The sequence below is a fragment of the Myodes glareolus genome, chromosome 3 (assembly GCF_982192425.1).
Source record: "Myodes glareolus chromosome 3, mMyoGla1.1, whole genome shotgun sequence".
Lineage (NCBI taxonomy): Eukaryota > Metazoa > Chordata > Mammalia > Rodentia > Cricetidae > Myodes > Myodes glareolus.
In genome coordinates, this window is record NC_142028.1 from 87,908,297 (window position 1) to 87,935,550 (window position 27,254).

General features: G+C 43.7%; 1 protein-coding gene across 3 annotated transcripts in view; it reads right to left on the reverse strand.

Moving 5' to 3' along the window:
- Dab1 (DAB adaptor protein 1) overlaps positions 1 to 27,254 on the reverse strand; it is a 1,122,840-nt gene that overhangs the window by 824,863 nt on the left and 270,723 nt on the right. The window lies entirely within an intron of this gene.

Below are 27,254 nucleotides of genomic sequence, written 5' to 3' on the forward strand. Positions count from 1 at the left end.
TGTACTCACTATGAAAGAAGCAGGTTGACAAACAGAATCGCTCATGGTCTTGGAAGAAAACAAAGTGACTTCAACACCAGCTTCCTCTTTCTCAGATAATGGTCACTCTGACTCTCATCAAGATCACCAGTCTCCACTTCAAAAATTAACCTCTGAAGTGCCATTAGGAAGGCAGCTAAGTGGACCCCTGCTGTTATTCCAACTTCACACATCAATCACTCTGACCTCTGGATGCAGAGAAAAAGTCTTGGCCTTCTATGTCACCGGAACCTTTGACACCAGTGATTATATGCTGACAGGTCTCGGGGATGACTAACAACCAGAGGTTCCAGCCTGAAATGGGTCACGCTTGAAATTCAGGCAAGCTGCTAACAGAACTGGGGGCAACATTGCTCATCCCGAGCCACGGGGCTGCACCGTTTTTATACACTCATTCCACATCCATCAAGTGCCTTTCTCCTGCCAGGAACTGGGCCAGACAGAACACACAGAGCACATAACATGGTCCCTGTGTTCCCAATCACAGGCTAGAAAAAGGCTCACAAGGTGTCTGTGTGGAGGTTTGCCTTTTTCCGTGGTTTCAGAATGTCTTATGCTTCGTCATTCCTTGGAGTAGTAAACTGATGACCAAAGACAGAGAGTGACTTATCCAAGGTCATAAAGTTAAAGGCAAGCTGGGATCCGTGTCAAAGCTAATACTTTCCCTACTCTCCCTTCTTAGCACAGGTTGGACCACAGGAAGGGAACAACCACTTGACCAGACTAGGGGACAGTGAAACTATGACCAGCCCTGGAAGGATGAACAGAGTCGTGAGGGAAAGAAGACTGGGATCCTCATGGTCCTTATCTGGTTGCCTTTTGACCTTGAACAAGGGACTTGCTAATGTGTGTCAAGGCTGACACGTGAGACATCAATTTCTACTCCTGGGCACGAGCTCTTAGGGGTACTTAAAGGTACATTACACGCGTAAGAGCTGAAGCACACTTTCAGGATGGTTATTCTGAAGTCCTGCTCCATCCCTCAAGCTGCCACTGAGACTGTGTGATTTACAGCCTGGATGCTGGTGACCCTGGGCCAAATCTCTTAATATCCTTTCCCCCTCCACAGAATGGTGAGAACAACGGGAGTTGCCAGGCCCAATAGTCCATTGTGAGGATGGATTGTTTCCTGATGCCCATAAAACTCTCTGAGTTCCACCGAGAGGGGCCTGATGATTATGATCCCCTGGAGAGTTCCCTTCCTTTGTAACCAAAGTAGAATTGTGCTTTATCACATTAGCTACACATTATATATTGGTCACTTCCCAAGAAATTGCATGATCTCATATGCAAATCAGGTAAGCCCGGAAGCCTAGAGCCTGCTGAGAGAAAAAGCAGGTGATATGGGAGCCACATGAACAGGATATCTGGGAGGCGGAATTCTCTTCCCTTTGTCTCTAGCCCAGAAGTGTAATCTTGATCAAACCATTGGACCTCTCTCACCCTTGATGGAACTTGGAACACAAAAATAAAGATACTATCCTTGTCTTAAGGGATGTTCACAAGGCTCATATAAAAGTTGCCCCTGAAGACATTCTGCAATGTGACTATCACCACACATACATACACACCCACACACACCCAAACATTACACATACATACACAAACATTACACATAAGCACACGTACACATATTATATACATGCATATCACATATAAACATATGCACAAACCACACACACATACATACCTACACATGCAACACACATATAATAACACACATCAATGCTACCATGCATACAAATCACAGACACACATACACATAAAACACACACACACAAATCACACTCACATACATATAGGAAGCCTGTTTTATACATTGATAGTTTATTAAATATAAATATATCCTCAAAATGATGTCATTCATGGGGTAGGATCCCAGGAGATCGTAAAATCCCACTTACTCACAAGTTGGAAAGGGGGGATGGGTTGGATTACAGTGGCAAATGACTGAGAAGAACAATTTCAAAGGAGGGAATGGTTTGTATTTGATTCATTGTATGTAGCGTTTCAACACCTGGTTGATTGAGCTTGTCTTTTTGAGTCTGTAGAAACAGCCCAGCATGGAGGAAATATGGTGGAAGGAAGGTGCTTACTTCTTGAAGGTAGAAGGGGGCAGGAACAAGGTCACAAAAGAGGTCACAATAACCACCTGAAGGGTATAACTCTCTAAACCCAACTTCCTCCTACCAGTCCCTAACTTCCACCTACAAGGTCCCAGTCTCACTTCCTCTAGTCCACACCTCCTAATGTTCTTATGGTTTGAAAAAAAATGGCCTGTGATGATATTTTGTTTGTGCTCTAACAAATAAAGCTTGTCTGGAGATCAGAGTACAGGGCTAAGCCACTAGTTAGTCATAGAGGTGGTGGCACATACCTTTAATCCTAGTACTCCAGAGGTAGAGGCAGACAGAGCTCTGTGAGTGTAAGGTCACCCTGGGCTACATGAGATCATCTCAAAGAGAAAACAACCAAATAGTGGTGGCTCACACCTTTAATCCCAGTATTTGGGAATCTCATGCCTTTAATCCCACAACTAGGGAGGTGGAGACAGGAATATGACTGAGCAGAGAGAGGAATATAAGACACGAGGAGAAAGGAGCTTAACCCGTTCAGTCTAAGAATTGATGGAGACAGGATCTTGCCCCATTCATTCTAAGGACTGGGTAGAGGTAAAAAGTCTGTCTATTTGGCTGGCTTCTTTCTTATCTGATTTTCAGCACTTGCCTTAACATCTAGCTCTGTGTTTTTATTATTAAGATCATTAGAATTTGTGCTACAATGGCCCCCAAAGGGAGTGCCATTATTAGGAGGTGTGGCATTGTTGGAGGAGGTGTGTCACTGTGGAGGTGGGCTTTGAGGTCTCATATATGCTCAAGCCACACCCAGTATCTCAGTTTACTTCCTGTTACCTGCAAGATGTAGAATTCTCAGCTCCTTCTCCAGCACCTTGTCTACCTACATGCCACAATGTCCCACCATGATGATAATGGACTGAGTATTTGAAATGTAAGCCACCTAGTTAAATGTGAATTAATAAAAATTAAGAATTAGCTGAAAACAAGCTTAACCTTAAGGCTAAACTTTCATAATTAATAATAGGTCTCTATGTCATCATTTGGGAGCTGGCTGGCAGGACAGAAAAAGACTTGATACATATTGCAGCATGAATTTCCTCCTTGAAGCTGAAGAATGTTCTGACTGCTTGTATGCCAAAGGTAGGTATCTTTCCCCAGCTGAACAGTGGTCTCCTGAGCCCACAGAGTGTGAAATCTGGGAATGGAGAACAGATGCTCATTAGGTGAAAAGTCCACCTTCACCATCTTCACACTGACAGAATGAATAATAAGGAACCCAAATCACCAGGCTTACAAGGACCATGTTTGTCTACCAATGGAACCATAAAGCAACAAATTCTGACACCACTCTCTAGAAGCACTGGGATGAAGGACTGTGAACTTCTAATTTCATTTCTCCGCTAAATTGCATTTGGGGCTTGAAAGCTTAAGGCACTACAAGAAATCTGAAAGTTCACCCTTTGAAACAGTCCGCATGTTTCAGGCTTCCAGTATGACCTTTAGAATTTCCACATCAGGTAGATGGAGGGAAATTGTCCAGGGAACTGGGTTTTCTTCCATTATGAAAACGTTCAGATCCATAGAAAAAAATTTTAACTGAACACCCACATATTCACAGTTTTATTTTTATTGATTTATTGTGTGTCTACTCATAAGTCCATCTTTAGGGCCACCAACTAGCGCATTTTAAAGGGAAGGGCAGACATCAGCACATGCCTTCAAAACCTCTGAGCATATATCATTAACTAGAGTTTGACATTTGTTTCCAGGCCTTTTTTCCCATTTGCAGTTAAAAGCTGTTGACAAATTCATATACTTGAATTACCCAGGTTTTTTTTTAATGTTTCATACTACAGAAATCTTTCTCAAACCAATTCCTATTTACACCTCTAACCACTTCAGAGGTCACCATTGTTCCACAGTTTTTAAAATGCATTTTATATTTTTACAATAGTTTTAGATTCACAACATTATTGAGACAAAGACACTGAGATTTCCCAGTACCCTCTTGTCCCTCCAGGCACAGTGCCCATTACTGATGTTCCCTCTACACTACTTCACTGGAAACAGTCAGAGAACTCACACTGGTGTGCAATAATCACAAGAACACTACAGTTTCCAGCAGGGTTGACTTGTCTGTTCTGTGCACTGTAACACCATAGTCCTTTCTAGTTTCATGTATAATCTATTCACTGAACTAAACATCTTCTGAACTTCAGATACAAGTATCCCTTCCATTCTGGCGGCTTTAAATAATAGAGTCACAAACTTGGGAACCAGAATAGCTAGGTTCAAGTTCTACCTCTACATACTCGTTTTTTTCTCTTTCCTTGGTGAATGCTGATCTTTTCGTGGACTTCCTAGTTCTCTGTTTGCTAGACTGTCAGGAGACTGGAATGACATCATACATAGCCTTTTTAATCTGGTCTCTCTCTTTTGGTCATTTTCATCTGTATGTCTTTGATGGTGTCTCATGGTTTGATAGTTTGTCTTTTGAGTAGCATTGCAGTTTCTGGATATACTGTACGTTATTCATCTAGGAGGACATTCAGTTTGCTCCAAGTTTAGAAATTACAGTAAAGCTCTTACAAATTTTTTGCACCAAATCTTTTTCATCACCTTTGTACAAATACCAAGTGTTGAAAGGAGGCTGCTTGTTAGTTCCTGGCTGCTCAGTCCCGCAATAACCATGCAGAAACTGTATTATTTAAATCACTGCTTGGCCTATTAGCTCTAACTTTTTATTGGCTAGCTTTTACATCTTAATTTAACCCATTTCTAGTAATCTGTGTATCACCATGAGGCTGAGGCTTACTGGGTAAAGTTCCAGCATCTGTGTCCAGTGGGGCTACATTGCTTCTCTCTGACTCTGCCTTCTTCCTCCCAGCATTCAGTTTAGTTTTTCCCATCTAACTAAGTTCTGTCCTGCTATAGGTCTAAAGCAGCTTCCTTATTCATTAATGATAATCACAGCATACAGAGGGAAATCCTACATCAACCAAGATACACAAGTACTGGATTATACAACGTGAGTATTTCTATAAAACAAAACAAAAACAAACAGAAAACAAAAAAAAATCTGTCAACTGCTTTCCACAAAGGCTGTATCATTTTGCATTCTACAAGGAATGAATGGGATTTCTCATTCATTCACAGTGACCAGCATTTGATCTTTCAGTTGTCTCAGTCAGGTTATTCTACTATAATGAAGTGTCACAGTCTAGGTCATTTGTAACAAAGGGAAATTAATTTCTTACAGCCTGGTAGCCTGGTAGCCTGGTAGCCTGGTAGCCTGGAGAATCCAAGATTAAAGCATCAGTACTGGTGTCTGGGGAGGGCTCGCTGCTTCCACTCTGTGGCTGCATGTTGCATGGTGTAAGAGACAGAGATTAAAGGGGGTGACACTGTGTTTTCACATGGGTGGACAACAATGAGCAAGGGCCTAGTGCTATGAAGTCTCCTTAAGGCCCAGTAGCAACCACCATCATGCGGTGTCTACACTAATTTCCCCTAACGACTTTCTGTTCTCAATTCCCCTGACATCTGCTTTCGTTTTTGTTGCTCTTCCCCTGCCTAGCTTGGCCTTATTTTTCTTTCTTTTCAGTTCCCTAAATTGAGAATTGATGACCTGGATCCTTTTCTTTTCCAGCACACACATTCAATGCCATGAACGTCCCTCTATGCTCTGCCTCTGCTTCATCCGACAATTATGATAAGTTGTGTTTTCATTCTCTTTTATCTAATTTGATATTTATCCCCCGATCTGTATATACCTTAGACACATTCTGCTCAATGTTAGCAAGTTTGGGAAACTTGAGGTTAGTTTCCTATTCTTGACTTCTGGTTGATTTCCATGATGATCTGAAAGGAACCTTGCGCATTTTTATTATTTAAAGCTCATACGTTTATGTTTAAGGTCTGACATGTCATTTATGTTCCTGAACATCCCTTGGGAGCTGGCAAAGGTATATTTTGCTGTTGTTGGATGAATTAGTTCGCAGATGTCAGTTACATTCTCAGGATTAAAGGTATTGCCAAGTCCAATCTGTCCTTGTCTGCTGGCTCTGTCTCTAATGGAGGAGCACTGAAGCCTGCAAGAACTGCTTCCATACCCTTCTCATAGCTCCATAAGGTTTTTCCTACCTAGTTTGAGAATCTGCCGCTAGGTGCACACGCGTTACAGACTGTGAAGTCTTCTTGAAGAAGTGGCCCCCGTATCTTTATATACTGCTCTTTTCAACGCTGGTAAATGTCCCTCCTATGAATCTGTTCTATATGAAATTGATCTAGTGACCGTACTTCCTTTGGAGCATTGTCAGCATGATACATTTTTCTCTGTTTAGTTTCTAATTCAACTTCTGTTTATATTTAAAATGAGTTTCTTGTAGACAATGTATAGTTGGATCTTGGTTTTGACCTGTAGTGGCATTTCAATAGTCTTAATAAATAAAGACTGCCTGAAGATCTGAGAGTAAAACAGTCCCACTGGTCAGCTTTACAGACCAGATTATGGTAACACACACCTTTAATTTCAGTAGCCATATGACACACACCTTTAGTCCCAGTAGCCACAATGACACATACCTTTAATCTCAGTAACTGTAACGACACACAACTTTAATCCCAGTAGCCACACTAGTTGCCATAGAAACTGGGTGGTGCATGCCTTTAATGACAGTGGTGCATGCCTTGATCCCAGCCCTAGAGAAGAATATAAAACAGGCAAAGACAGCTATCACACTCAATCTCATTCTGAGATTTCTGGAGACAGGATCATCATTTCAGACTGAGGTCGAGGCAAGAGCCAGTGGCTGGCTGTTTTGGTTTTTGGATCTTCAGGTTGAACCCCAATTTCTGACCCTGAGTTTTTATTAATCATGCTTCATTGACCCATGCTGGGCAATCTGTCTTCTAGTTTAGAATGTTGACATTCACAGTGAGTCCTGATGTAGCTGAGGTAATGGTTATATTAACTATCACAATTTCCTTTTATTTGTTTTTCTCATTGTTCTTATTTTTAGCTTTCTCTCTTATTCTGATTAATTTGGTTTCAACTGAGCACTTTCAGGATTCCGGAAGCCTGACCTACTTCAACCATGCCCTGTTCTGTGCAGTCTACACCTTCTGTAGTACCACCCTTGATGGCAGCCCCATCTGCTCAGCCTCTTTACTGTCAGTGGTTTCTACTGATACACCCTCACTTAGGGACCCTTCCCTCAGCGTCTTGGTCTACTGCTAAGTTCATTAAAGGACTCCTTAGTTTCCGATAAGAAGCTTCTGATCTTGAACATTTTTTAATTCCTTCACAGAATTCCCATCTCTCTGTTTACATTGCATCCCCACTTCCCAGTCCATTTGTTCATCTGTCTACTATGCCTTGCAGGTTTTCCTTATAGCCACACATTACACCAAATGAAAGTAAACACTATTTTTAGGCCTCTGGTATTGTGATGGTAAGGTTCGTGGGGCAGCATTGTGTAATTCTGTAGTTAGACCGTGGACTTTTGGTCCCTGGACTTTATACATGTGCTTCATAGCCCCTCCTCCTCCTGCCCTCCATCTTCAAGCAAGACAGAACAGCTACTTGGGTCTGGAATTTAGTATTTTGTCTCTAGGTCCAGGTAAGGTGGGGCATTTCTCATCCCCCAGGTTGCTCTGATAAAAGCTAAGTGAATTTTAGCTTTGTTAGTCTTTTCTGAGACCCGGTTTTGTTAAGTAGAGTAGAATGCTCTTGTAGGCATCAAAAAGGGATCAATCCCACCCCATGATGGAAGTGCTAAGAATTTTCTTGAATAATGAAATTGAGAAAATGGTCAAGTTACTGGAGACAGAATTTATAAAAGCGTGGGTGCCTCCCAATGGCTTAGTCTCCCATTGAGTTTTAAGTCACAGCTGTCTATACCTCTGCAGGAGATGACTGTCCACAAGGCGGAAGCAGTGGTTACAGATACAGAGTCACTGTGGGGGCTGGGCCAGGGGTGCTCTACAAAGAGACAGTTCTGTGCCCCCACCAGCTTTGTCTCTTATTTGGAGACAGCCTATGATCTCGCTTCTCTTTCAGGCTGTTCAGCTTCTGGGATGATGCCTGAGGCTGGAAGTCCCTAATCCCGCAATGGGCTTGCCTATCCTAGAAGTTCACATAGACAGAATCATGCCATGTGTGTGCCATTCAGAAGATTTCTTTCACTTTGTGTGCTTTTGAGATTCATCCATAATATTATACTTATCAATAATTTGCTCTTTTGAGATGTATTTATTTGTACATTTTTCTTCCATTCTCATGTTGATGGACTGCTCCCAGGCTGTGGGTAGAGTGAAAAATGTCTGCAATGAATATTTTGCTTAAAACCTTTTCTAGACACATGTTTACCTGTTCTTCGAAAATGGCAATGTCGCGGACACAGGGTAGGCATGTGTTTAGTTTTACAGAGGTAGTATCATTGCACAACATCACAGTCTGCACAGTTGCCATGTCTGAGACTGTTTGTCTTCTTAGTTTTTATCCTTGTGGTACATAGATCACGGCATCTCACTGTAAAAATAGATTATTTGAATGACTTAGATATCTGAGAATCATTTTTATGTGGTTTAGTGTATGGTGTGTACATATGTTATGTGTGTGTCCTTGTTCATATGGAATAAGTTGCATGTTTATACGAAGGCCCAAAGTCAACTTTGGGTGTTTTTCGTGGATCACTTCCCATTTTTAATTAAGACAGGATCTCACTGGTTCAGCTACACTGACTGACCAATGAGCTTCAAGAAGCACCTGCCTCCCCTCCCCCACCCGCCCAGCCACTGGGTGATAGGTGTCACCACTACAGCTTTTTCCTTGTGTACGTTGGGGGAAAATAAGAATTCAGTTTTTGTGCTTGTCCAGCAGGCCTGTTAGCAACCGATGTCTCCCTGGCCCAGAACCTGAAAATAATGTAAATAAAACACCTAGGGGCAGACATTTGAGGAGCTGTTTTTCTAAATCTATCATTCTGGAATGTGTGGGTTAGAAGAAAGCCAGGCTGTGCTCTGCCAGTGTTGATAGCATTAAAATAGACTGATCATATTCCAGAACCTTCTACGTTCTCTGTGTGCATCACCTCCAAGAAGGAGCATGAGCTCAGCCACAGTGTGCTAACATGATCTGGTATAATGGTCTCTGTGACGCTTTCCATCAGTTTGAATGCTATTTTTTTCACAGATGATGAAGCAGCCGACTTGATCAAAACCACGCGGATGAAGGCAGGATATGAACTCACATCAGCCTAACTCTGAGACTCACGCTTACAGGACTATATAGCGCCCTCTTGTGACAGAGGACACCATGCGACTGTCTCACTCTACAACCAGAAATGCTTCCCTCTGTATTTGCTTCAAATTTCTAAGACACTTTAAAGTCTCCATTCGAGGCAACTGTCAGGCTGCATGGCTTCTGATGGGTCAGCACTCTGCCAGAGAGAAGAAAACAAAATCTCTGTGACCTGGGAAGTGAGAAGCCTGTCTCCCCTAAGGCAAGTCATTTCTGGCAATTTCAATTTCATTCACTTAGCAACTTCTGAGAGCCTGTTTCTTGTTTCTTCTCTAAAAGTTAAACTCCAGGCCTAATTGAGAGCCACTCCCCTGCCACCAGCTTCAGGCCTGATGCTGCCTGATGTCAGCTGCAGAGGATAATTACCAAAGCAGCCAAGCTGAGCAGCGCAGCTCTCCTCCCCACACGGGACGGGGGACGCCAGTGGTCTACAGCTGCCCTTTGGCTCTGCAGCCACGGGGATGAAATTTGGCTCTCGGCTCTGCTCTCCGTCCATGTAATCTTTGGTGAACGATGTGATCCCAATAGGTGTCCCTTGCTGTATCTGCCAAATGGGAACAATAAACCCAACAGCTATCTCCTGGGGTTCCTGTGAAGATTAACTCCACAAATGAATAATGTAAACTCGGTCACAGCTCTTTGCCTCGTGGTCCATAAGTATTGAGTATGATTATAAGTTCCCATTTGAGATCATTGCATAAAAGTGAGTGGTGCTGGTCAATGCCAGGAAAAAGACAAAGTCCTTTACTCAATACTAGTTAAAAGTGAGATTCACTACTTTTGTATTTATGGTGATTCTCGCAGGAAGGTGAGAGTTCCCGTTTTACAGGTGAAGAAAGCAAGTCCCAAAGTGGTTAAGTAATAAGACCGAAGAAGTTGAAGAGTGAGAGTCAAGGATAATCATTAGAAAAACGATCTAGGTACACGAAAAGCAGCTCTAAGAATGTCCCTATTGGGAAACTTGCTAGCTTGGGTTCCATGCTGGGGACAATGTCCAACAAGCTGACTTAACTTGAAGCAGATTGCTTAAAGCAGGTCATGGCTTTTGCAGAGGTAGAAACCTGATCTGAAGAAAGATCATGCAAGCATGGGCTCAATTATCAGAATACCTGCTTGGAATGCAGACTTCTTATCAGTTTTAAAGTGTGTTAGGAATGTCAGTCAACCATTCTGACCCTTGATGTCCTCATCTAAAAAATGAGCATGTTGCCTGAAGACTTGCCCTGCAGGTAAACTATCCCAAAGAGGACAGGGTCTGTGATAGATATCTGGCCTTAGGATAGGAGGTCTCACACAGCCACTACACATACTGGCCAAGTGGTTTCCCCTGAGTCTTCGTGGACTGGATGCCAGGACTCAGCAAACGCTTCACTCGAGCCGCATTCTGATTGATCTACCTGCAGTTCAGGACGTGATTGGTTCTTCCCTATAACTCTGACTTAGGTCCCCAACTCCTGGTTCTTTTCTGCTTCCTCACCCCACTATGATCCATTTTTTGAAAGGTATAGAGCATCTCCTGCCTCCTACCTCTCTAAACACCCTGTAAGGACCTCAAACCCCATCATGCCCAGAGTCTTCCAGTCTCCAACCCTACCTGATTCCCTGGGCTCTGAACTAGGTCTTTATGATCCAATCATCTTGCTCTCCTTGCTCTTATGTGACATGATGGATTTGTTCCCACCTGGGTACCGGGTACCATCTCTTTCCTCTGTCTAAGCAGTATTCATTCTACACATTTACATGGCCTCTACTTCTTGTTTATGCAATGACTCAGGTAACGTCAAACACAAATAACCTCTTGCTATCACCCCTATTCCATTGTACTGTTGGTTTTCATGATCCCTATTTGGTATTTTCATTTTTACTGCCCACCTGATTGTGAGCTGCCCAATCATAGCAGAAGCTTCAGGAGAACAGAAACCTGTCTTATTTAGTTTGGGATTCCTACACTTAAAATTGAGTTGGGCATGTAGTTGGTGATTGGTCAGTATGTACAGGAGGCATCCATAAGTATGGCAGACAGATACTCAGTCTGTGCGATGCTATCTATGGAGTGTAGCCATGGAGGAAGGAGCCCGTTGTAGTGATTTCTGCAACTGTCTGGGTGCTGGGATAGGAAGAGGTCTGGCAAAAGTCCCTGACGATGATATGACTAGTCATGCCTGTTAGGACCGGCTGGAACCTCTTCGCTGGCACCACTCTTGCTAGAGCAGAAGATGGTATCAAAACCATGCTCAGCAGACAGGGAAGCGCTTAGTTAGAGCTGCAGGTCTGTGGACCATGGGAAACATCAACTGCAGTGAGCACTGGGGACCCAGCTAGCATGAATGAAGAGAGGAGCCAGAGTCCAGAAGGAGCTGAAGAAGAGAGGATGGAAGAGGCCTGGGGAGATTTCAGGTCATCAGCCCACCCTTAGTGGAGTGCTTTGGTAACAGTTGGAGATATAATCATTATCTACACAAGTCCGCTTCCATGACAGCAATAATGAGAAGAAACGTTGGATTAATACAGAAGCAAGTAAAACTGCAGGAAAGTCTAAATGTACACTCCGCACTTGAAGAATTCAAAGGGATTAAATAACCCATAGTTTAGCATATCAAGGAATATTCATGGTTGTCTACCAACCCCTTCCTTCAGAATTCTTATGTGTAATATAGGGAACTCCTTCCTCAACCACCCCGGCATTATGGAGGATTATAATGAAACCTCTATTGAACACTGAGATTGTGAGTTAAGTTGCAGAGAGGTAGCAAGGTCCTGAGTCCAGGGTTTCATGTCTCTGATCATTGAGGACCACGATGCACACAACTTATTGCCTAATTTGTTGCACACATAAAAGAGGACTTTATAGAAATTTCAAGGAAGATGTGCATTTTGCTTTTTATTACTCTTCATTTGTGAGGATCTTACCTCCCTGAAACAGATTCTGGAGACACTTTAGCTTCTCATCCCCTAAAACAAAGCAGGAATGGATCTAGTGAGGTTGTAAGCACTGTCCACAGTCACAAGGACAAAGAAGAGCAGACGACAGCTAAGAACCTGTTCCCTAGCCTGATGTTTCTGGAACTCAACCTGAAACAAATCCCCCGCGGATCTTGTCACTGGGCAGATTCTGATCCTGTGGGGCCAGAATAAATTTTGGGATTCTGCCTTGGTAATGGACCCTAAGGAACACTAGCCACTGTTCCAGAGTTCTCTTTCAAATAGCAGAACCCCTTCCTGGAAATGTCTTCCCCTTACTCACCTCCACTCTGGAAACTGAGGCAAAGGAAGGCAGTGTGCCCACAACCACAACGTCAGGTAGACAAGCCACTAGCTGAGGAAGAGAGGACTTGGTGGAGAGCCACTTGCCAATTTTCTGAAAGGTACTGACAGATTCTCATTTCTTCAGTGATTCACCTGGGCTTTTGGGAATCCCCACGTGATGGCAGGAGGAACCCCCAGCAAAGGCTCATCCATGCTCCCATGCTCCCACTCGCTGCTTTAAAGCTAGAGAGGCTGCAGAGAGCATCTCATTATAGTCAATAAAGGGAAATGCAGTCTGTGGTTTAGCATAACAATGAATATTCATGGCTGTCCGGCAATCCCTTCCTTCAAGACCCTTAGGCTTGATATAGGTCTGCCTCCCTCCCATCACCCAGGATTATCAAGTGGCTATAATTAACATATATGACAGCTTTTCCAAACTTGGGACTCAAGTGCAAGTCTGGGCATTCAGCATCAGCTCAGTAATAATAAAGCCTGGCTCTAGAGTTGGAGGCAGCCTGGAGGGAGGGAGGGAGTGTTTGGACTGCATCACTCTGTCAGTTTAGGGGTGGCCCTGCAAGACCAGGACCTTAATAGCTGAGCCGGGGTTCCACCACCTTGTGGATTGACAGAGCATCACCCTTTGTCCTTCCTTAAGCCTGTTTCCTTATCTATGAAAGAGGATATTAGTCACAACAGTGCCTCCAAGAGCTCTTTCAAGACGAAATGAGATCGTGGACGTGAGGCCAGAGAGAAATTACGAAGAGCAAATCACTCCAATCTGCCATTATTTGTATTGTGGTCCGCCCTCCCCAGTGCGCTAGGCACAGTTCTGAGGATGCTTCTTCATGCGATTGTGCCTACGCAGGGCTATCAAGAAGTTGTGAGAAGCACACAGTGAGTTTGGAGAACCACATAGTGATCGCCGCGATATCGTTTCACTTCAGGGGTCTCTGGGCAAGTCCTTCTGCCATCTGGAACCTCAGCTTTCTCACATGTAAAATGATATTTAGAGTGCCTGATCCCCACCATCTCTCTTTGTACAGCTGGGGTAACAGAGTGGATAAATATTACTCATAAGTTCACCATGCAGGCAGTAATGGGAGAGTTGCTTGGCTGCCATGACCCTCTGAGCAGCTTTGTGATGCGGGAAGGGAGGACCCAGGCTTCTCTTGACACACTCTGCGATGGGATTCCTCGCAAGCTATACTGTAGGCTGACTTAGCATCCTTTCCAGGGATTATGATCTTCAATTATCTAGTCACGTAAAAAACACTGAGCCGTTATAATGAGCCAGGACCAATGTCGAGCTCGAAATAACAATCAGGGAAGTGAGCACCAGATTTCCCGGCAGCTTTCAGTAGAGAGAAGAGGTAGGACAGGTAGGGCAGCAGTCCCTAGCAGTGATGGGACAGTACCTAGAAGTGAAGGGGAACCGTACCTAATGATAAAGGGCTGCTCGTGTGGTCCTGAGACCAAGCTCCACCACAGAGGAAAAGATGCCCAAGCATCCTTCTTCTGCAAAAGCAAAAGTCCTTTACATGCTCTTCTTTATTATATGGTACAAAGTGAACCTGACCATGACAAAGCAACTTCTACCGTTTAGAAGACGTTGCCCTGGAGAGTAGCTGAGCAATAGGCAGAAGGAATAAGAACTAGGGTGATGAGGCTGTTCATTCATACTGCCTGCCCACTGTGATTGGGAATAGAGACATTTTCATCTTGCTGGGACACTGGGTCTGGGGCTTAGGTGTCCTAACATATTTTCTTATATAGTAAACTAAAAGCAGTTAATTCTGGTTGATTTGTTCATTCATTCATTCATTCAGCATTCACTAGGCATCTAAAAAAGTATCAGGCACTGAGCAAAATGCCTTTATATATACCATGAGAGTTAATTTCACAACTATGCTAAGCCAGAAGTTACTGCCTTCCCCATAATACAGATAAGGAGACCAGGAGCAAAAGTCTACAGTGACTTGCTGAAGAACACACAACTAATGAAGTGTAAAGCCAGGGCCAAACTGGAAAAGAAATGCCTGTCTACAGACTTGTATGGTTTCTACTCTCTCTATGAAGCACTAGACAAGAGCTGGAGATCTTGAATTATAAGACTGTATCCGTTGCTTGAGAGAAAACCACCATGGTTAAAAATCAAGCAATACTAGAGGATAATGCCAAAGCAAATCTACAGGCACTCTTGATGCTGCGATAGCATGAAGACCAGAGACTACTGTTTGAGCAGGCATTACTGATCTCCCCTGTAGTAAACCAGTGTGTGTTGCATGATGGGGTTCTGAGGCACCATCAGAGGAGTCCCCCATCCTGCTGGAAGAGCCAATCAGGTCAACGGGCCTGAAACCCAACTTCCCATTGGCTCTGCCTTCTGAATGAAAAGTCCTGACGCTCTGGCCCTCCTGCCCTACATGCCTTAGCTTATCATGCAGATAAGCTAAGAGTGAAGTCAGTAGCAGCAGAAAGAACAGGCATGGAGCATAAGGAAATCTCAGCAATGAGAAAGCCCATAATTTAGCAGCAGTGAGTATGAGAAACTTCCCCCCCCCCTTAGCCAGAAGGACCATAAATTGTAGAATGAGATACACAAATAACAATTGCTTTGTACATGAGAAAGGCCAAGACAATTTTGTTATATAATTCCTTAAATTCCCCATTCACTGCACTCACACAGAGATTTATGGCAACGAGAGAGCCACGTTGGAACCCGGCATTTTCTCCTGATTTATGGGGAGACACGCTGAGTTGCCGAGAGGGCCAATGGGTGTGCTGTGGGGAAAGATGAAGGCTGATGGAAAGAGATGGGGAAACTCCCCTGCTCACTCTTCTGCAACAGAGCTTAGGAGATTGCTCTCTGTAAAACACAAATGGACTATGGCAGATAAATACCTCCCTTCCCAGGCTTCATAATGGCATTAAAGTCTTTATTAAAGTCAACACATGTAATATTTCCCAAAATCCCTTCCCATTTGCCCTACCAGGCTTAGGTCCTACAGTCATTCCCATATTGAGTAGACTGACCTTAACCTTGCCCATACTAAGACTGGCACTGTTGTTTACTGGTTTTCCTTGCCAGCCTGGGTTTAGAATTTCCTATTCTACCCTCCTGGCTTTGAGCCCATGTGTTCTATATACTTTCCAGGGTTCAGGTCAAATAATCAATCACAAAACTTGAGCTCTAACTGACTCTTCCACATTCACGGTCTACTCCCCTACCATGGGGCTGCACTGGGCACAAATCTGAGGAAGTGTCTTCTTATGTATGTGCCCCACACAATGCAATGCCAGAGGATAGAGGCTCAAAATGCAGCACACTTTGAAATAATTCTCAATCCAAATCAGAAATCCCAGTAGTCACATCTTCAAATCTTCAGACAAGTTATGTTAACCCAGTTCTGCAAATGCAAAATGAATATGATATCCTCTTGTGAAATTGGTTTGCTTATTAAGTATATTAGATGCCGTCAATCCAATGAGAGCTAACTTTCTCCTTCCCTTTAACCACGCTGTATCTATGATGTATGCTCAGTTTCGTCTATGTACGTGCTAAATAAGTACCTGATGAATGGAGAATCAATGTCACCTTCTCTTTGGGATCTCATAGGTAAAGAAAATTTAAAGGTAGCATATATCATTGACCCTAACTAGACCCTAAGATAACTCCAGAGGAAACATTTCCCTGTTCCCCAGTCTTGGCGAAAGTTAAAGCTATCAGAATGATGCCTAAGTGTCTAATGATATCCACATGTGTTTGTTGAGACAGCTGTTGAGGAGGTATAAACCTTTAGGTCAGCAACTTGTTTCAAAATGTAAAATCTCATCTGTCTCATGTCCCAGATAGTCATCTATGCATCCTCCCCACAGTTTACAACAGCATCTCAGTTGTGCAAGCATGCTAACACACATACACCCACAGGAAGAGCAAGCACAGCACACACAAACACACGCTTCTTACTCCCCCATGCCTTCATTGCAGGCATCTTCACATACTCTTCTGGTAAGAGAATAAAATCTCAAAACATAATGTGACCTCACAGGGTACCCATTCCAGCACATCACTGGCAGATTTTCGATGGGCTCCTTAAGTGCTGACATCTGCACATTGACTCTCAGACTCGTGAGGATCAGAAAGTTAAGTGTCTTCGCAGAACCAATATCTCCGTCTGAAACTTCTGTCCCTAACACAGATAGACATCCATGCAGGGCTACAGAAGTGTACCTATGGGGCCTCTTCCAATTGTGTTTTCTCCAAACTGAGTACTTCGGTTTGAAGAACTGTTTGACTGAGTTCATTTACAACTTTCCCATCTCAAGGATTCTTCTCTAAAAGTTCCTGATATCCCAGAGAATCTAATGAACCTTGCTTGAAAAATGCATGCACAGACCTGTACATACGCAAACTCTGCCTTCCATTTCAAGAGGTCAACATGACCTTTAAAGCCATCCTAACAATGCCTGAAAGTAACCCTATTCTTTATTGGGATTTCCTTAGAGTTATGGATCTTGCCTTGGTTGAATTGATTTAACTTCAAGGCCCAGCACATGCTTGGGACTCAGGAGAGGCTCATCAGATCAATAAGAAATCGACAGCAATGTTAGCGAGCACCAGATTTCTTCCAATTGCATAGAATCCTCAAACAGGTCCGTAAACTAGAGAATGCTATTGTATTTGTATTGTATACCCTAATGGACAGGTTGAGAAACTGAGTCCCTGATCACAAAGCCAGCAAGTAGCAAAGCCAGAACTGAGGCTCCAGTCTCCCTGGTTCCATCCAGCCATACTGATTTCCAGGTAAGGCTGAAACATTTCTACCTGGCAACATGAACAGCCCTTACATCACTTCTTAGTCGTGTGTCTTTATCAGAATGGAGGAACGTTTCATCTAGAGTCAGGGTGTGGTTGGGAAGATGAGCTGAAATTGCTGTAACCAGGTATGTGTGGATCGCACTGTCTTCTGCAAAGAGATAAAGTATTAATATGTGGACTCTGATGAAGGATCATGGTCCCCAACTCCTCAGGTGGCTGGCTACAATCCTGTTTTAGGATTGGTAATTTCTACGTCCTCAAACTTTCCCCTCCTGGTCTGTCAGAAGAGGTGACTGAGAGCTTTGTCCTCTGACTTCCTGTTGGATCCAGAGGACCAGAGTATGAGCATCAGGAAAAGATGTGGCACAAGAAGAAGGAGGAGAGGGGGGAGCCTGATGAGCACCCCCAGACATTAACAAAGCTCACTGCTACTCTTGCTGGAACCCGCTACACAGAGTTGCCTGTTTCTGAAGTCTGATAGAGAGCCCCTCTCCCTGCCTTGCCAGACCTAGGTATACATTACAAGAGCCCTCTTGTCGGTTTGTCTAACTTTGTTCATACCTTTAAAACCCCTTTAGGTAAACCTTTCCAAGTTTCCCAGTCTAAATGTATCCTGTGCTCCTAGAACCCTGTACGATGCACACGCTTGGTCACTTCTCTTGTCTAGCTGAACAAGTTTCTATTTGTAAACAGAAAGAAAAAAACGAAGAAAGTGGAAAGTATCTTAGAGGCCATTCTTCTCAAGACTAGATTCTCTAGTCGTGGTCATGGTGTCCTGGCAATGCTGGTTATTAACTTTCCCTTGTATATCGTTTGATATGTGTCTTGCTTTGAATGGGTTTTCTCAATACCTCATACTTTTGTGAAGTAGACAACATTATCTCTGATAGAAATCAAGAAAACGAAAACATAGAGAAGAGTTTTCCCAGACCCTGGTGGAAGAGAGTTATGTGAAAAAATCAACTCAGCACTGTATGCCTAGAATGAATGGGATCATCAGACTAGTCGTAAGCAATAGCAGCCAGAAGGCCCAGACACTTGGCCAGACCTCAGGAAACGCCCACAGAACCATGACCAGAATGGAGCACCCCAACTTGCCACCTAGTGGCCCAACACTCAACTAGGATTTGCTATTGTCCCACAGCCTCGGCACCACTGACACTCTGGAAAGCTATTCCTTTGTTGAGGAACTCTGTGTACATTGTCGGGTGTTTAGGAAGCATCCTGAGGGATATTCTTTTAAATGCCCAGGACTCTAGACATCACATACAAAATATTTCCCCAAATTACCAAATGTTCCATGTAAGAAAAACCTTTTTCCTGGATGGAAACCACTAGTTTTGTTCAACTTTATAAGTATTTGTATGACCCATAGCCTGTGTGTCGGGCATAAAAAAGGATGCAAAGATGCTTTATCATAGACCTTTCCCATGCTTCAGAAGACAGTGGGGTCAATGGAGGTGGCAGGAATATGACCCAGGATGCCTTCTAGATCTCACTACTGTATATTGCTTTAAGGACTGTCTCAGACCAATTGGCACATGAAAATCTGCAGGAAAAGTACTTCAGATGATTGATTTTACCTTTGGTAGTATCCAAACTAGTCATAATCCAAACTAGTAGTTAACTATTCCCCTGCTCTGTAAAGTCCATATGTAGGGTCCTCCACAATCACCTCTACAGCAGCATCTTACTTAGTTCTGAGTCTTGTACTTTGAGCTCAAGAAACATGGAGCTTGTCATGTCTACACCAAGCCCCTGCTATCAGGGATCTCTCCTCCATCTCTCCCTGCTTGAGGCCTCTCTCCAGCTTCACTAAGCTCCCAGAAACCCCAACTGCGGCACACATCAAACAATCAAACAGGATCTTTAAGTTGATGGCGCCAGTTCATACCGCAATACTGCAAAGTGCCTCATCTGCATATAGTTCCTAGAAGACAGGATGTGCTCCATCTCTCCATGGTTGCGTATATTATGTTCTCTCTGCCCACAATGCTACCCAACTCATCCGATTATCTCTTGTTCGAAAACTCAGCACAGACGATACTTTCCCTCCTCATTTCAGAGTCAAATCTCCTTTGAATCAGTTGCACCTTCACTGCACATAAGCTACTGAATAAATCGGGCACGGCAGTGGTTTGACCCTCTGATTTGATCTGTAGACTTGTCTTCCTGAGGGCAAGACATGTTTCTGTTAGGCACCTTACCTGCTATGTGAATGTAGACTAAGACCTCTGTTAGGCCAGGTGAGGAGCTAAGGACCGAACAGTTCAGAACCGTGCTGCTGTGATCAGGAGACTCACAACAATTCCCCTGCACACTGGGAAGCTGGCACATTACAATGTAATTTATTAGAGTCTGGCACAAGTTCATTTTTATAGGCAGAACATCTATTTTAATGGGTACATATATAACCACAGTTTTCAATCTGCTTCTTTACCTCAAGAGAAAATCGTGGAAGGAATCATGGGAGGAAGAAAACGAGGGCCCGTAGCAGGGGGGAAGCGGGGTGGTGTAGGGAAGGATATGTTTTCTCCAGTACTTTCTTAAAATAGACCCAGGAGAAGAAGGCTCCTAATTCACAACGAAGTGTACCCTCACCTGGAAAATTAAATTAGCACAATGGATGAGATGTCTATAATTTTGTGCCTTGTCTATCTTATTCAAATTACCAGCCTGACCAATGTATCAACTCCGAATTACCCGGTTGTTTCGGTTCTGCGAAACTTCCCATTACAAAACTCTTTACAGAGAAGTTGAACCGTGATGAAAGGAGCAATAAACCTTGGAGCCCGCCAGCTTTATGATTGCATTCTGAATGTGGCACTTCCCAGCTGCAGAGCTTCGAAAAGTGACATCAATGACTTTTTACTTCCCCGTATGGAAAATGGACAATAGCGCCTAATGTGTGGGGCAGCTGCAGTGAGAGAATGAGGTAGTACTGCACCCAGCAGGCGCCCAGTAAACCTCAGCTGATAGCCCCATGCCTTCCTGTTGCTGAGCAGAGAAGTGGCAGAGACAGGTAGTGGTAGGAGCATTTGAAACAGCTCTTCATGTAGGTAGTGCTTGGCATCATGAGCCCAGTTCTCTTAGATGCCAAAAACCACATTAAGAAATGTTCTGGTAGGCAGCTTCAAACCAGTGTATGACAGGTCATGAGCTGTGCCCTTACAGAGGGCAACGGAGGCCTCTCTAGTTACAAAGTTCATCCGAAGCTTGCTCAGTGGCTCACTCTATCCATTTACTCCTCCTCCCTTTGGTTCATTCGCCTCTTCTTTCACCCTCTATCCACTTTGACAGGAGTATTTGACCAACCAGCTAGAAACCACACTGCCTAGCTCTCTTTGATCCAAGTGGGGCTTCTGGGATATATTCTGAGCTGGACAACGATGATAGATCATCTCCCAAATCCAATCTCTTTTCTCTGTACATCTTCTTCTTTCTCAGGACAGGCAAGGGGTGTAGTGGGGCAGAGTCATGTGTGATCAGAAACGGATGGGGATGAAGGTGCAGTAAATCGTAGAAGCTGGCTTCCTGGTGGACACAGAGGTTCTCTGGATCCAGAAGACCCCCTAGCCCCAGTTTCCCAGTGTGAGATCTCCACTGTTTATCTTGTTTACTACAGCAAATCAAGTCTCCTCACTAACCATGCTGTGAGGACCCATGTGGAGGTGGCATTGAGTCTGACACATGGCAGGGAAGAGCGGGTCTTAGCGGTGCAGATGGAGAGGGCCTGAAGCGGGAACGGCAAAGAGGAGATAAACAAGTGTTCTAGCTTCTTCATGATTGACGGATCATGATTCTGCGATGGGATGAAAACAAAGTCTCTCTGCCCCTGTTCTATCAAAATCAAATCAACTTAAAAATAGTCCATTAAAACCTTAAAGAAGACACACACCATCCTCCCAGTTCAACCCAATATCAGTTCAGAGTAAAAGGATGGCTGGGAAGATTGACCTCAATACTAAAGAATGATTGTGTTTCTGTTGATTGACCATCTGTACAGATGGGAAGGAAACCTGAATGGACAGAGACAAGCAAATGGCCCTTTCATTCAGTTCTATAGTTTATAAATGTCCATTTGTATCTATTCAGATAGAATTCCCACCATGGATTCTTTTTCTAGGCCTAACTTCTTCATCTGACAAATGAAGAGACTAGATTTTGAATCATATAATTTGAAGAGGCATAAATAAGTTCATTATTGGGCAACAGGAAACGTTTTAGGCTAGGCTTATGCTCGCTTTTAAGGTTTTCTGTTTATCGTTCTCTTGTGTTGGTTTTCTTCATCAATGCTATGTTAGCCATCCAGAGCAAACCCAGTGGTTAGATGGAAAGCAGTCTGTGATTTCTGGTCTAAGTGATCCTGAAGGTCTTCTGGTCTTCAAGTTCTCTGTCTTTTCTAAGCTGTCCCGTTTCACAGAACTGACTCTAAACAAGCTTGGGGTTTGATCGCAAAGGGAATGGATATGCCCTGTGCTTGGCTGACATCCTCCACGCAAACCGTCCGCTGACTCCCATTTTACCCTTTTTGCCATTGCTTTGTAACCATGGGGATACAACTGTTCAGAAATTCATCAAGATAAGTTTGAGAAGTTTGATTTCTGGCTTGGATTGACCAAAGAGAGGTACTGCGTGAAGTAGGCATATAGGAGGAGATAAAGGCTATTGTTTCCCAGCTCCTTCCCCTTATCACGGATTCCTGTAGTGAAGACCCTCCTCACTCCTCTGCTGGTCTTCTTCTACAGCTACATGACTCAGTGGGTTCAGAGAGCTATCCTTTGTTCTTTCAGGTCTAAGAACAGAAATAACTGCCCACTGATAGTAGTCTGTGGCTATCTGTCAACCCTTTCTATCTGCTCTTAACCCTTCCCACATGTCTTTAAATAGTTCTTTCTCTAAAGCATCCTTCTGAGTAGACCATCTGTTCCCTGCCGGGACCCTAATTAATTCACTACCAGTCCTGTTCTTGGTATTCTTCCAAAGGTGGGGGGGGGGAGTGGTGAATGAGTCCATGCTAAAAGGCCCAGATGCCTTAGTCTCAAAAACATAGTTGAGGGCTGGGTCTTGTATGGTGCATGTCTATAATCCCAGGACCCACCAGCTGAAGGACAATCGTGAGTTTGAGACCAGCACAAACTGAGTGAGATAGTCTCAAAAAAGAAAAAGGGGGAGTGGATGATTAGATGGCACGGTGGGTAAAGACACTTGCCAACAGACCTAGAGGCCTGAGTCCAATCTTTGGAACACACATAAATCTGGAAGGATAGAAACCAACTCTATAAAACTGTCCTCTGACCTGCACAAGTACATCCACCAACCTACTCATCATACACATGCAATAGTAATAAATATTTTTTTAAAGGAACAAGGAAATATATATGTATTTATGTACATATATATATGAATGATGCAGTGTTAATTAGATCCCTGTAGTGGTTATCTATTTTTGTTCCTTTCAATAATTTTTACTCTATGAATAAAGAATAACCTCTTTCCTTATCCAATGTGAGGAAGTGTCAATCAAAGAGTATCATTCCTGGTTGGACATGTGATCCATGCCAATGCAATTTCTCTCATTGATTTTTGAGATGGAACTAGGTAAAGAAGGTTCATTCCTTGTAGGCAGTGGCTACTGGGTAGGCCTGGAAGCCACCGTGGTCAGGTTTTAGTTCCAAGGAAAAAGCCAAGCTATGATTGTCACCCAGTTAAATGAACCTAAAGAAGAGACTGTTTGGGGCCCAGCATCTCTGTTTAAAGATCTGCTTCTTCTCATTCTGAGGACCCAGTTGTAGAATGATCTCTCTACAGTCTGAGCTATCCTTACTTTTTCTCTTATATTTATATGTGTGTAGTTTCTTACAAAGTTAATGCATTTGTTGTAGAAACGGAACTCAGGGTTAATCTCACTCTGCCTGCCTGGGCATGTAGCCTTAGTTCAAGGGTTAAGTGTCTGCTAGATGCTTGCTTGTGTCTTACCAGCTCTTCTCACATCTGTACCTCATTTTATCATTACAAGAGTTTTAGATGATGAAGGCAACGGGGGGCCTTTTCCCATAGTGAACATTACTCTGGGGTTCAGACAGGCAACAGTCCCAAAGATAAAGCCACTTCTCACTTTGGTCTTTGGCTTGGTGGGACCAGGCCAAGGCTTTCCTTAGAGAGGCGTGGTGCCTGTGTTCATACAACTTCTTCCTAGATTGGTCTTGGATTCTAGCTTCCTCTCATTTTAACACTGCCTGCTCTATTTGAAAATAGTCTTCTTTCTACCATGCGCCATGCAGTCTGCTCTGTTTCCATCTCCAGCCTGAACTCCAATGCTCGACAGCTCTCCATCCTGCTGATGGTTGGGTACTGTAATGTTCATAGTTGCTCCCCTCCTTCTAATTTAATCTCCTTGTTTTACTCCAGCTGCTTTAAGAACTGGTCCTGTTCATCACCCCATGCACCTGTCGTAGTGTGACCTTGACTCCAGACTCAGAAGGTTGGGTAGCTGAGGAGAACAGAGTTACACTGATTTTGTCACAAGTTCTTTAAAATAGGTGTCTATGCAGACAAAAACCACGATCAGAGCAAGGTCTTTCCATGCAGAGAACAGTGCCGGTGCTTTCATTGTAGCATCGGTTTTGTACCCACGTCTTGTAGACGATGGCTATGGGGGTGGAGAGGTATTTCACCAAGTCTCACTTTCAGTAAGGAGGAAAAGTCTCATGGGGAAAAAATGCAGAAGTTAAAACAATACGATGTGCTTTTTACAACTGAGACAAAAGACTGAAATAGAGGATACAGCCGAAATTAGCTCCTGAGCAACTCCGTCTGATGAGAAAATTATCCGACAGCAAATTACACGCTGTGTTACACCATGAGCTTCAGTGAAATTTAAGGCACTGGGTTAACCAAAATGAGACAGAAGGGCCGGGGGCTAGAGGAAGATATGGAGTAAGATAAAGGAAAAAGAATGGGAATTAATATTTTCGAAGTATCAGCCATGTGAATCCCATCTTGAAGTACCTGGGATCTAGACACGGAGTAGATTTACCTTTAGTCCTGGCTACTAAGGAGACAGAGGCAGGGTAACACTTGAGTTCAGGTATTTTATGCAGTCCTAGGAATTGAACCCAATGCTATATGGGTGTCACCACTGAGGTATAGTCCCAGATGAACCCAGGAGTTTGAAACCACCCTAATCAACACGCCAAGACTTACCTATACATGAGATTTGGAAGAAAGCAAGGAGGGCATGTCGGTGAAGGTCATTTTCCAAGGGTAAGACAGACTTTCTCTTATTTAGTTGAGCAGTACTGTCGAGGAAGAGGATCATTTGGGACAGAGGAGGGGAACACAGCCAACCTGGTTATCACAGTTAAGTGTATGATTTCGAGAGAACACTTCCAGATCAGCTGATAGATATGACCGTCGGGTCCCAGCGAGCTGGTGGCACATTCAGTTGAGAATGGCTCCAGGACTTCCTGACCACAAAGGTGTAGGCAAGGGAACAGAGCCCTAAGAGATGACCATAGGCAACACTGCACCCTCAGTGCTGAAAGTGGAGAGACGGGAGAGGACCTGAATGAGGACGAGTCCTAGTGACATCTGGAATAAAGCCAGCCCGAGGTGGCCTCACAGGGAGGGAGACAGGCAAAGAATACTTCCTTCTTACTCTCCTTTCTGGCAACTTCAACCAGAAAGCCTTAAGACATAGGATGCCAGGGAGGCACAGTTAAGTCAGGCTCCTGGGGAGAACCAGATGGTGGAAGGTTTAGAATGAACCCAGTTGAAAGGAGCCCTGAAGCACCCCAAATTGTGTATCAGTTATGAAGTCTAGAGGGGAATGCAGCATCTTTACCTCCCTGTAATATAAAAATGAGGCTGTTCTCTCGAGAAGTTTGACCGAAAGACACAAGCAGCCATAAAAGCTGAAACACACCAGGCTGATTGCTCTTCTGGCTAAGAGAAACCCTATGGAAATGAAGCCAACATGTCAATACCATGCTAAGCAAAGTGTGGCATAGTTATTCCTCTCTGGGGAAGAATTTGGGGGAGATTATGGAGTAGATGTAGTGTAGAATTTAGTTAGACAAAGAATTCAACTGAGATTGTTCAATCAGAAAACACTCGGGTCTGTCAAACACTTATTTTTATTTTATGGACATGATTATAGACAGTGTGAATAAAATCAAATGCAGTGCGTGGAATGGGGAAATAAAGGATATGAAGTCGGAGGGCAGAGGTGAAGTTCAGTGTGGAAGAACGTCTGGGGAGCTCTGCAATTAGACTATGTTCCCGGGCAGGATTACCCAGCAAAAAATGCATTCAAAGGGACCGTCCTAGTATGCAGGACCAAGAGACAGACATGACAGATAGAAGATGTAAGAGGGTGACAATACACAGGTCAAAACCTGGGGCAGGTCCTTCCCTCATAGGTTTTAGAAGAAGCTAATCCTGCCGAATTCTTGATGGCACACTCTGGGCCTAGAACCATGAGAGAATGCACTTGCATTGTTTCAGCCACCCAGGTGGTAGTGCTTTGTGACATCATCCTCAGGAAATAAATACATAGTCCAGACCCCTCTTCTATCCATAGACATCAGAGACATCAAGGAGACTTGCTTGCGTTGGAGAAATGTCGTGCTGAGATCACCACCCCATTCCCTGGACTTCTTCCCTCACACAGGCAGTCTGTCAGTTCTGCTCACTGCTAGGTGACCAGCATTTGCAATGCATTTATGTCCAAAATCAATGCAGGAAAGCTAGTGAAGAAGCCCAGGGCTCTCATCTCACCCAGGCGAAAAGGGTTAACCATGTGGATTAGCTGACAGCCTGGATGTTCAGTGTGAAAGAAGGTGGGGGTGGGGGTGGGCGGAGTCAAACCAGGCTCTGTGGCTACAGCAAGAATGGAACCCCTCTTCGTTAATGTAGAGAATGCAGAAGGAACTATATTTTGTTGGGGGTGAGGAGAAACTAAGAGTTTAGTTTTGAACATCTTGACTTTGACATATATACTACATCTCTGAGTGGATATGTTAAGTAGGTTGTTAGATATAGAAATGTCTAGTTCAGTGTAGACAACTAGGCAGTAGATAGCAACTTCAGAATTGTCAACACATAGATAGTATTTAAAGACAGAGATGGGAGGAGCCCTCCTAAAGAAGTGAATAGATGCAAAGATATCAGAATGCTGGAGCACTCCAGAGTTTAGTTTCAAAAAATGGGGAATAACCAGTTTAAAAAAAGAAGAACTGAAGAGGGGCCTCTGAGGTAGAATGAACCAGCTGATGGTTTTGCAACACAGAAAGATAAGAGCGAGGGAGAGAAGTCTACAGTTTCTAAGAATAAAAGAATTAGAATTTTGACATTCTGTACCCCAAGATGTAAGAGGTCCTTCTGTATTTGTGTTGCTTTCATTGGTTGAATGAAGAAACTGCCTTGGCCTTTTGATAGGGAAGAGCTTAGGTAGGCATGGAAAAGAGAACTGAATTCTGGGAGAAAGAAGCTGTGTGGAAGACCCCATGGTTCTCCTGCCCCAAAGGGATGCTGGTTAGACTCATGCCGGTAAGCCACAGTCAAGTGATGATACACATTAATGGAAATGGGTTAGATCAGGATGTGAGAGTTGGCCAAGAAGATTTGATGGGCCAGGCAGTAATTTAATTAATACAATTTCTGTGTGATTATTTCGGGTGTAAGCTAGCCAGGCAGGGCGGAACAAGGGACCCTGCTCCCTACAACACAAAACCCAAAATCAATTTTTCTGAGTTTATTTGGA